Below are 12,167 nucleotides of genomic sequence, written 5' to 3' on the forward strand. Positions count from 1 at the left end.
CCTGGGAGGTTCCAGGTCTTGGCTCTTGGCTCCGCCCCTGACTTCTCTTACATAAAGATCCCAGGATCTGTATGACTCATTCCTGTGAACCAGTCGGCGTGTTGAGATGTTAGCTCTGATCTTAGTGATTAAAAGCCAACTTGTTTAAGTCTATAACTTCTAGTTTTGTGGTTATTGAAGGCCCATCACAGACCCTTCAGCCACTGGAGAGACATGGAGAGCTGAGCTCGGCAGCATTAGTCCTGTTTTGCCTCCTTTGGAGACCAGGTGTACGAGCAGAATGAGCGCAGCCTTCACAGCAACCGGAATAAAATTGTTACAGTTGTGAAGGAACTGGACCACAAACATAGTATGTGTGTCAATTATTGTCTGACTGCACTAGTGTGACATTTTAAAGGTGCCATATAAAGGTAAGTAGTTGTTGGTCTGAGTTTGCGGTGTGTAAATGCTGCCCTTCTCACAGCCTGTAAAAGTAGTTTACAAAAGCCATCACTGTGAGTCCAGGATAGAAATTGACAAGTTTCTCTCCTCCTGGTTCCTGGCCAAGGGGGCCGCGCATTCGCCCTGCTGCCCCCTGAGCCTCTCAAGATGGCGGCCGTTACCCCGGGCCTGTCACCGGGAGAAAGCAAAGTTGGTTGGCGGACAGAAAGCAAAGAGTTGGAATAAACGGGTCGTTTTCCGAGTGGCAGGCAGTGACTAGTGGGGTACTGCAAGGATCGGTCCTAGGACCCCAGCTGTTCACAATATATATTAATGATCTGGACAAGGGAATTGGATGTAATCTCTCCAAATTTGCAGACGACACAAAGCTGGGTGGGAGGGTAAGCTGTGAGGAGGATGTCGTGAAACTCCAGTACGATTTGGACAGATTGGGTGATTGGGCAGAAACATGGCAAATGCACTATGATGTGGATAAATGTGAGGTTATCCACTTTGGTGGCAAAAACAGGAAGGCAGATTATTATTTGAATGGCAATAGATTGGGAGAAGGGGAAGTGCAAAGAGACCTGGGTGTTCTTGTGCACCAATCGCTGAAGGTAAGCATGCAGGTGCAGCAGGCAGTTAAGAAGGCAAATGGTATGTTGGCCTTCGTAGCAAGAGGGTTCGAGTACAGGGACAAGGATGTCTTGCTACAGTTGTACAGGGCTTTGGTAAGACCGCACCTTGAGTATTGTGTGCAGTTTTGGTCACCTTACCTGAGGAAGGACGTTCTTGCCATGGAAGGAGTGCAGCGAAGATTCACCAGGCTGATACCTGGGATGGCAGGAATGACGTATGAGGAGAGATTGGGATGATTGGGCTTATACTCGCTGGAGTTTAGAAGATTGAGAGGGGATCTTATCGAAACTTATAAAATTCTGTCAGGACTGGACAGACTAGATGCAGGAAGGATGTTCCTGATGGCCGGGGAGTCCAGAACCAGGGGTCACAGTCTAAGGATAAGGGGTAAGCCATTTAGGACTGAAATGAGGAGGAATTTCTTCACCCAGAGAGTGGTGAACCTGTGGAATTCTCTGCCACAGAGGGCGGTGGTGGCCAGTTCATTAAATATATTCAAAAAAGAGTTGGATATATTTCTTAAGGCTAAAGGGATTAAGGGATATGGGCAGAAGGCAGGGACAGGGTACTGAATTTGGATGATCAGCCATGATCTCATTGAATGGCGGAGCAGGCTCGAAGGGCCGAATGGCCTACTCCTGCTCCTATCTTCTATGTTTCTAAAGCCCCGCAGCTGCCACCCCGCGCAGGGCAAATGCCCGGCCCGGAGGCTCTTGTTCGGGGCCTGAGGCCCACACCGGGCGTTTTTGAAGCGGATAATGTTGAGTGTTTTAATAATGGGGCCCGGGGCCTACCTGCAGTTTATTAATCTCCCGACCCCGCTCCCGCCGACCAGCAGCTCCGCCCGGCGACCGCGCGGGGCTTTCTTTGTAAAGTCGGTGAGGGACACGTGACCCGGGCCCGCGGCCTGATTGACGGGAGCTTCCGACCAATAGGGAGCGGGCGCGGCTGGAGGAGCGAGCCGGCAGTGGGTCCTCCAACCAATCGGGGAGCCCGAGGGGCGGGACTAGCGCTGGCTGATTGTCCGATCCGCAGGGCAGCGAGTTTCTCCAGTCCCTTGTTCAGGGCCCGGGGCCAGGGGAGGCTGTGGGCCTTTATTCCCCTCATTGGACACAAGGCTCTTTGGCTCACAACACACGGGCTCAGATTGCAATACAGACTTTTTAAATTCACGAATAAAAGCAGATAAACCCCGTGCTTCTGTGGCACAAACTTTCTAACATTTGGGAGTAAAAGTACAAGTTTTTTCCCCTCTGGGGAATCTGTTATTAGTTTCAGGAAACAACAACAACCACTTGTATTTATAAAGCACCTTTAATGTAGTAAAACGTCCCAAGGTTCGTCACAGGAGCGTTAGAAAACAAAATTTGTCACCGAGCCACATAAGGAGATATTCGGGCAGATGACCAAAAGCTTGGTCAAAGAAGTAGGTTTTAAGGAGCATCTTAAAGAAGGAGAGAGAGGTAGAGAGATGGAGAGGTTTAGGGAGGGAATTCCAGAGCTTAGGGCCCAGGCAGCTGAAGGCACGGCCACCAATGGTGGAGTGATTAAAATCGGGGATGCTCAAGAGGCATTAGAGAAGCGCAGATATCTCGGAAGGTTGTAGGGGCTGGAAGAGATTCCAGAGATAGGGAGGGGCGGGGCCACGGAGGGATTTGAAAACAAGGATGAGAATTTTAAGGATGAGACACTTGAGGAAAAGCAGGGAGTGGGGGAGGGTCAAGCCTTTATGGGACAGGGTCACTAATTCTGTTGTGCGACAGTTACTGGGACAGACTGTATCTCCCCTCTCCTCCACACAGGGATTTGTGGTAGTTAACAGAAGTGATTCTCCTTGTTCTGCGAGATTGTAATTAAAGGGTCAGTACTCTGAGATGGTGAGGAATCTTTAGTGCCGCCAGCAATTTCCTTTTTTGAGGATGTGTGTGAACAGGCTGGCGACTCAGCAGATGGGATGAGCTCTGAAACCTTATCGCACAGTCAAAACATTTAAAGGGTCGCTCATTGGTTCTGGGGCAGGAGGGATCTGGTTAACAGTGGTCACAATATCATTAGGTTTAAAGTGGTTATGGAAAGGAAAACAGTGAATGAGCAATGGCAGGCCTTCAAGGCTGAGATAGTTCAGGTACAAACCGAGCATATTCCCATATAAGGAGAAAAGATGGGGCATCCAACACTGGAGCTCCCTGGATTAGAAAGGATATAGAGGTAAAAATAAGACAGAAAAAGGAGCTTTACGACAAATGTCAGGTACAGAATACAGTCAAAGAACAGGCAGAATAGAGAGAGTGTGGGGAAATTGAAACAGGATATAAGAAGGACAAAGAGAGAATGCAAGAAAGGATTAAATAAAGGAAACTACGATGGTCTGAGGCGCGAATTGGGTAGGATTGATTGGGGAATGTCACACAAAGGGTTGATGGTGGATAGGCAATGGCAAACATTCAAAGACCGCATGGATGAACTGCAGAATTTGTTCATCCCAGTTTGGCATAAAAATAAAACAATAAAGGTGACTCAACCGTGGCTAACAAGGGAAATTAGGGATAGCATAAGATCCAAGGAGAGGACATATAATTGGCCATTGAAACTTATAAAATTCGAACAGCACTGGACAGATTAGATGCAGGAAGGATGTTCCCGATGGCTGGGGAGTCCAGAACCAGGGGTCACAGTCTAAAGATAAGGGGTAAGCCATTTAGGACAGAGATGAGGAGGAATTTCTTCACCCAGAGAGTGGTGAACCTGTGGAATTCTCTACCACAGAAGGCAGTTGAGGCCAATTCATTAAATATATTCAAGAAGGAGTTAGATATATTTCTTAAGGCTAAAGGGATCAAGGGATATGGGGAGAAGGCAGGGACAGGGTACTGAATTTGGATGATCAGCCATGATCTCATTGAATGGCGGAGCAGGCTCGAGGGGTCGAATGGCCTATTCCTGCTCCTATCTTCTATGTTTCTTAGTGATAGTGATTGTGTTTAGTTCCCCCCTCCCTGTGGCCCCTTGTATATCCATTATTGCGATGTTGTTAGTATCTTCTACCATGGAGACAGATACAAAATATTTGTTCAGAGTCTCTGCCATTTCTCCGTTCCCCATTATTAATTCCCCAGTCTCATCCTCTAAGGGACCAACATTTACTTTAGCTACCCTCTTCCTTTTTATATACCTGTAGAAGCTCTTACTATCTGTTTTAATGTTTCTTGCCAGTTTACTCTCATAATTCATCTTCTCTCTCTTTATTATTTTTTTAGTCATCCTTTGCTGGTTTTTAAAAATTTCCCAATCCTCTGGTCTCCCACCAATCTTGGCAACATTGGGGCAGAAATTCGGATCGGGGGCTTGCCGCGCATGCAAGCCCCCGATCTGCACTTACCCGACGCGCCTGCCGTTCACCTCCAGGGACGCCTGGAATTCCTTTTTGAAACAGAAGAATCCCGGGCAGCGTCTGACGTCACGCCGCCCAGGAGTGCAGCCAACGCGAAGCCTGGAGCGCGCAGTGCAAGTGAGACACGCCCCTTGAGGTCTCAGTTTAATAGGACACGCCCCTTGAGGTCTCAGTTTAATAGGACACGCCCCCAATGTTTCTCACAAGCTGCAAAGTATTTTTACATGGAGAGCAGCATTTCAAATAGGTTTTTGGTATTTTTATGAAGCTTTTGGTAACTTTTATAAACTTTTAAAAACGTTTACATTATTTTGAAGAATCTGAAGTAGTTTTAAACAGAATTAAAGCAATTTAAAGACTTTTAAAAGCCCTGAAATAATTTTTTTCATTCCATTTATTTATTTAGCAATGTCGTCGTCATACGTGTCTTCACACTGTTCCCTTTGGGGAACTGTATGAAGTGGTGGAAGGATTTATGGCCGTGATTAACGCTCATTCCGTGACTGTAACCATCTTTGAACCAGCCATTAGGGTGGTTAGTCCTATGGCGGGAGGGTTTTACGGGCTCCCACAAGCTATACGAGGAGGGGGGGCCACCCACACCCACGGATGCAAATATCCCACTGGATGTCAACCCAGAATTTAGAGCCGGAGCTCCGACTCCACTTGCCGGGACTGTCTGGAGCGGGGTTCGAAACCCTACCCCGTCTGGCCCAGCGGCGGGGATCCTACCGCTACGCCAAAGGCCCACTCTGATTAGCAACGTGAAATGGCTGGAATGAGCACAATTCACAGCATTAAAAGAACTCACAATTGAACTGATGACCTCAGCAATCTCCTCAACGAGGTGGAGGCGCAGCGCCTGCTCATCATTGGTAATGAGAAGTCAAAGGCGCCGCAAAAAGGACAGATGATAGCTTGGTCTTTCAAGTGGCAGCATAGGGCTCCAGTCACGGGGAGGGAAAAGGTGCAGGAAACGTATGGGTGTCACCTTTTGCGCGGAGTGGGCCTTTTGCGTAGTGGTAAGCATCCCCGCCGCTGGGCCAGAAGGAGTAAGGTTTTGAACCCCGCTCCAGACAGTCCCGGCAAGTGGAGTCGGAGCTCCAACTATAAATTCTGGGTGGACATCCAGCGGGATACTTGCGTCCGCGGGTGTGGGTGGCCCCCCCCCCCTCAGATGGGTTGTGGGAGCCCGTAAAACCCTCACGCCATAGGACTAACCACCCTAATGGCTGGTATGAAGATGGTTGTGGTCACAGAAGGAGCGTTAACGTGGCCAGAAATCCTTCCACCACTTCATACAGTTCCCGAAAGGGAACAGTGTGAGGATACGTACGACGATGACCTCTTGCGCAATGCACCTCCTTGGACTCTCAGTCGCAGATGCGAGGGGGCAAATCATGCAATTGTTAAATTTTTCATTTTATTGACATGTAAAATGTTGGCCCAGTAATTCCGTTCCAAACGCGTGAGTACGGTCGGGGTACTCGCGCGTCTGGCCGGAGGAAATGCCGGTTTTCAGCATGCACAGCGCATGCGGGGAAAACCGGCATTTCCTGTCCTCTGAACGAAGGGGTTCAGAGGCAGAATGCGTGCGACTGCACAGGCAGCGTGTGCGCAATGAACTTCGTCGATTTCATTCATGGATTCAGTGAGGTTAAGTCCTTACAACTTACACATGAAAAAAGCATGAGTACAGTTGCTCCAGAGGCTGCGGAGGAAGATATATTTTATCGTGGAGCTTCTGAAAGGCAATATTTTTGTTTGGGAAAGGGAGGAAAGTTATTTTAAGAAATGCTGAGGTAAGTTTTAAAGTTTATTTTTGTTTTTTAAAACGGGTTTTCAGTACTGTAGGTAGAAGGAGCAATTGTGGCTATGTGAATTGAATTTGCTGTGTTTATTAAATGTGAAAATGACTCCAACATTTTTAAGAAAGAAACTTTTCATCAGTAATATATTCTTTTCAGTAATTATGTATGTATGTCTGTATATATTCCTTTGCGTATATGTATGTATATATTCCTTATGTGTATGAATGTATGTATTTAATTATGACTTTCAGAGAAAGTAACTTATTGGAAAATCATAATTAAATACATACATTCATACACATAAGTAAAGGAATATATACATATATGTAAAGGAATATATACGGACATACATACATAATTACTTAAAAGAATATATTACTGATGAAAAGTTTCTTTCTTAAAAATGTTGGAAATGTTACATTACTCATTTTAGAACAGTCATTTTCACATTTAATAAACACAGCAAATTCAATTCACACAGCCACAATTGCTCCTTCTACCTACAGTACTGAAAACACGTTTAAAAAAAATTAAACTTTAAAACTTACCTCATCATTTCTTAAAATAACTTTCCTCCCTTTCTCAAACAAAAATATTGCCTTTCAGAAGCTTGTGGTGATTATTCTTTATGTTTAGTAAGAAGTATTGTGATTGGTTGTTTGTTTCCTGCCTTGGGATATATGCTGTAATCTCATTGGTAGTTGATGTCGTGTGATTTGTGGTGGCCATCTTAAATTCAGTTCTTTCCAGCTTTGGTTGGGACTGGGTGTGGAAAGATGTGCTACAGGATTTTAAAGTTAATAAAGCCTAGATTAGAAAGGCAAATCTATTCTTTATTTCAATTTATTAACTTTATGTCAGAATGGAGTGATATCTTCAACCAGAATGATTCAATGCTGACCCTAATTCTGCTGGAGTGGATGATAAATGGAAACACTGGTATTGTACATTTAAAAACTTTTTGGGCGTGTTGGAGCAAGAGTCTCTAAATAAGCTGAATATGCTGATCAACTACATTGCTCCGGATGTGTATAAGTATATTTTGGACTGTAAAACTTACGAAGTGGCTATTTCTACATTGGAAAAGATTTTTGTTAAACCAAAGAATGAGGTATTTGCACGTCACCTTCTATCTGCCCGTAGGCAGCAGGTGGGAGAATCTTTGGATACTTATTTACAAGCACTTCGGTGCCTTAGTGTTAACTGTAATAAGGCCGTGATGGCTGAAGAATATAAGGAAGAATCGGTACGGGATGCTTTTATTAATTGATTACTGTCTAGATCAATTCATCAGCGGTTGTTAGAAAATAAGACTTTGGATCTTAAGAGTGCTTTTGAGCAAGCTTCTACATTGGATGTGGCTCAGAGAAGTTTGGATTCTTATGCTCTTTTTAATCGGCCTGCGACTGTGGTTTCGGCAGTTACGGATGAAAAGGAATTATGTGGACTTAATAGGAGTGGTTTACTAGATTCTGAAACAGTTTCTACTTCGGCGGCTGTTGCCTCTAGGATTCAGAAGTGTTATTTTTGTGGGAACGTCCGGCACCCTCGTCTGAAGTGTCCTGCTCGGGAGGCTGTGTGTAGTAAATGCGGCAAGAGAGGTCATTACGCACGTGTGTGTAAATCATCAGGTTCAATTACCTCCTCTGTGACTATTCAGCCTTTAGATAGGGCGTTTATTGCATCAATTTCTGCTGCATTTGCTCATGGCCTAAACAAAGCTATAGTTACGGCCCAAGTTAATGGGTTGGAAGTGAAGGCCCTTATAGATACGGGCAGTACCGAGAGTTTTACAAGCCTTCAGTTTGCGAAGGAGAAGCATTTGAAAATTTCGCCTGTTACGTATCAGGTGTGTATGGCTCAGACGACTCTCACTTCACAAGTAGCTGGTTGTTGCCTTGTGAAATTGATTCTTCTAGGTAATACGTATACTGATATATGCCTATCTGTTTTGCCTAATCTCTGTGCGGATATTTTGATTGGTCATGATGTGCTTCAGTTACACGAGTCTCTCAGTTTTTCATTTGGAGGGACTAAGCCACCTTTATCTATTTGTGGATTAACCTCTTTATCCATTTCTCCATTATCACTTTTTTCCAATTTGATGCCGGATTGTAAGCCAATTGCTACCAAGTCAAGAAGGTATAGCAGTCAGGATAGAGAATTTATTAATTCTGAAGTTCAACATCTCTTATTGGAAGGAATCATTGAACCTAGTTGTTCGCCTTGGCGAGCACAGGTAGTTGTCACGACTAACGAGAGACATAAGAAACGAATGGTGATAGACTATTCCCAAACTATTAATAGGTATACTCAATTAGATGCGTACCCCTTGCCTAAGATTGATGAGCTTATCAACAAAGTATCTCAGTATAAGGTTTTTAGCACTATTGACTTAAAGAGTGCTTATCATCAGATTCCTATTGTTAAGAAGGATCAACCATATACGGCCTTTGAGGCTGGCGGAAAGCTGTATCAGTTTTGCCGAATACCATTTGGTGTTCCTAATGGTGCTGCTTGTTTTCAACGGGCAATGGATGCTTTTATAAGTGATAACTCTCTCTCTGACACCTTTTCATACTTAGATGACATCACAGTGTGTGGCAAATCAAGGGTGGAGCATGATTCTAATTTTAAAAGATTCCTTCAAGCTGCGGAAAAAGTTGGTTTAATTTTTAATAAAGAGAAGTGTATCTTTTTGACCACTGAGGTAAATCTATTGGGGTATATTATCTCGGGAAACAAGATTAAACCAGATCGTCTGCGACCATTGATTGATTTACCTTGTCCTACTAATTCTAAGGCTTTGCAACGAGTTGTTGGACTGTTTTCTTATTATTCTAATTGGATTGCAAATTTTTCACAGAAGATCCGGCCTCTTATTCGGGTTACGACATAGCCTCTATCATGGGAGGCCAGGACGTGTTTTGATAATTTTAAAAAGGATATCCTTGGAGCAGTTGTGCATTCTATTGATGAGCAGGTTCCTTTTGTGATTGAGACGGACGCTTCTGATTTTGCAATTGGGGCTACTCTGAACCAAAATGGAAGACCTGTGGCCTTTTTCTCACGTACCTTGAACAATAGTGAAAAAAGGCATTCTTCAATAGAGAAAGAGGTGTATGCAATAGTAGAAGCACTGCGTAAATGGAGACATTATTTATCGGGGCGACATTTTACGTTGGTAACTGACCAAAAGTCTGTGTCCTTTATGTTTGATGTCAAACATTTTGGAAAGGTTAAGAATGATAAAATAATGAGGTGGAGGATTGAGTTGGCATGTTACCATTTTGATATAGTTTATCATCCGGGGAAGGATAATGTTGCTGCTGATGCGCTGTCGAGGGCTTATTGTTCTGTGATTCACGGAGATACACTTATTAATCTTCACAATGCCTTATGCCATCCTGGGGTTACGAGGATGATACACTTCGTACGCAGTAAGAATTTGCCCTTTTCAGTTGAAGACGTCAAGCAGATGACTTCATCATGTTCTATCTGTGCTCGGTGTAAACCGAATTTCTTTAAGCCTCAACGAGCTCATCTTATAAAGGCTACTTCTCCTTTTGAACGTTTGAGCATCGATTTTAAGGGGCCTCTTCCTTCAACTGCTCAAAACCGATATATATTTACTGTTGTGGATGAGTTTTCAAGGTTCCCTTTTGCTTTTCCTTGCGCAGATGTATCAGCTGCTACAGTTATCAAATGTCTGACTCAACTTTTTGTCATCTTTGGGATGCCTGCGTATATCCATTCGGATCAGGGAAGTTCTTTTATGTCTTCCCAGTTGAAGGAATACCTTCAGAGTCGGGGAATTTCTACTAGTAGAACTACCCCGTATAATCCCCAGGGTAATGGACAGTGCGAACGATACAATGGGGTGATCTGGAAGGCAGTTATGTTGGCTTTGACATCCCAGAACCTTAAGAATACACAGTGGGAAATGGTACTGCCTGATGCCCTGCATGCCATTAGATCATTGCTTTCAACAGCTACTAATGTGACCCCCCATGAAAGGCTCTTCAACTATCCGCGGAGATCTACTACGGGATATTCGGTACCTTCATGGCTTACTATGCAGGGACCTGTGCTGCTTCGACGCCATGTTAGATTGTCAAAATATGATCCTTTAGTGGAGGAGGTGGAGCTGTTGGAGGCAAATTCCCAATATGCTCATATTCGATTCCAAGATGGGAAAGAAAGTACCGTTTCAATTAAAGACTTGGCTCCTTGTGGTGGCCAGCCCTCTTCTGAGGATATTAACAATAGTCATGATTCAGATAATGTGGATGCTGTTACAGATACTACGAATATTTCCAATCCGATTGCAGATAATTATACTTCTATTAGTCAGCCCTCGATGGATGTTTATGACCGTCCCAGTTTACCTTCTGATGGGATTTCTAATCCGGAAACCGTTGAAAATCGGGATATGGATAGCCTTCCTGCAGAAGATACTTCTGTGTCTCCTGGTGTGGGAGGGCAAGGAATTTCACCAAGGTTAAGAAGGTCGACACGAACAAGATATCCGGTCGACCGATTGAAAATGGACTTTTAAATTGATAGTAATGTTTTAAAATTGTTGAAATATTATATATTGTTTTAGTTGAGAGATACTTAATACTTATGTGCAATGTTACTATTTGTTGTTGTTCACTTAGTATTGTGTCATGTTGAATAGTTTTATTCTTGTCTGTGCATAGTTTTAGTTGTAAATAATTAATTATAAATTGTAAAGGTTATTTAGGTTGGAGTATATTTTAAAAGGAGGGGTGAATGTGGTGATTATTCTTTATGTTTAGTAAGAAGTATTGTGATTGGTTGTTTGTTTCCTGCCTTGGGATATATGCTGTAATCTCATTGGTAGTTGATGTCATGTGATTTGTGGTGGCCATCTTAAATTCAGTTCTTTCCAGCTTTGGTTGGGACTGGGTGTGGAAAGATGTGCTACAGGATTTTAAAGTTAATAAAGCCTAGATTAGAAAGGCAAATCTATTCTTTATTTCAAAGCTCCACGATAAAATATATCTTCCTCTGCAGCCTCTGGAGCAACTTTACACATGCTTTTTTCACTGAATCCATGAATGAAATCGACGAAGTTCACTGCGCACGCGCTGCCTGTGCAGTCGCATGCGCTTTGCCTCTGAACCCCTTCGTTCAGAGGACAGGAAATGCCGGTTTTCCCCGCATGCACTGTGCATGCTGAAAACCGGCATTTCCTCCGGCCAGACGCGTGAGTACCCCGACCGTACTCACGCGTTTGGAACGGAATTACTGGGCCAATATATATTAATGATCTAGACGAGGGAACTAGATGTAATATCTCCAAGTTTGCAGACGACACAAAGCTGGGTGGGTGTGTGTGCTGTGAGGAGGCTGCAGAGAAACTCCAGTATGATTTGGACAGGTTGGGTGATTGGGCAGATGTATGGCAGATGCAGTATAATGTGGATAAATGTGAGGTTATCCACTTCGGTGGCAAAAACAGGAAGGTAGATTATTATCTGAACAACAACAGATTGGGAAAAGGGGAAGTGCAACGAGACCTGTGTGTCCTTGTGCACCAGTCGCTGAAGGTAAGCATGCAGGTGCAGCAGGCGGTTAAGAAGGCAAATGGTATGTTGGCCTTCATAGCGGGAGGATTTGAGTACAGGAGCAAGGATATTTTGCTGCAGTTGTACAGGGCCTTGGTGAGACCACACCTTGAGTATTGTGTGCAGTTTTGGTCACCTTATCTGAGGATGTTCTTGCCATGGAGGGAGTGCAGCGAAGGTTCACCAGACTGATTCCTGGGATGGCAGGAATGACGTATGAGGAGAGATTGGGTCGCTGGAGTTTAGAAGAATGAAAGGGGATCTCATTGAAACGTATAAAATTCTGACAGGACTGGACAGACTAGATGCAGG

This window comes from Somniosus microcephalus, unplaced genomic scaffold, assembly GCF_052327205.1.
Source record: "Somniosus microcephalus isolate GS21.2 unplaced genomic scaffold, FLI_Smic_1.0 scaffold2, whole genome shotgun sequence".
Taxonomy (NCBI): domain Eukaryota; kingdom Metazoa; phylum Chordata; class Chondrichthyes; order Squaliformes; family Somniosidae; genus Somniosus; species Somniosus microcephalus.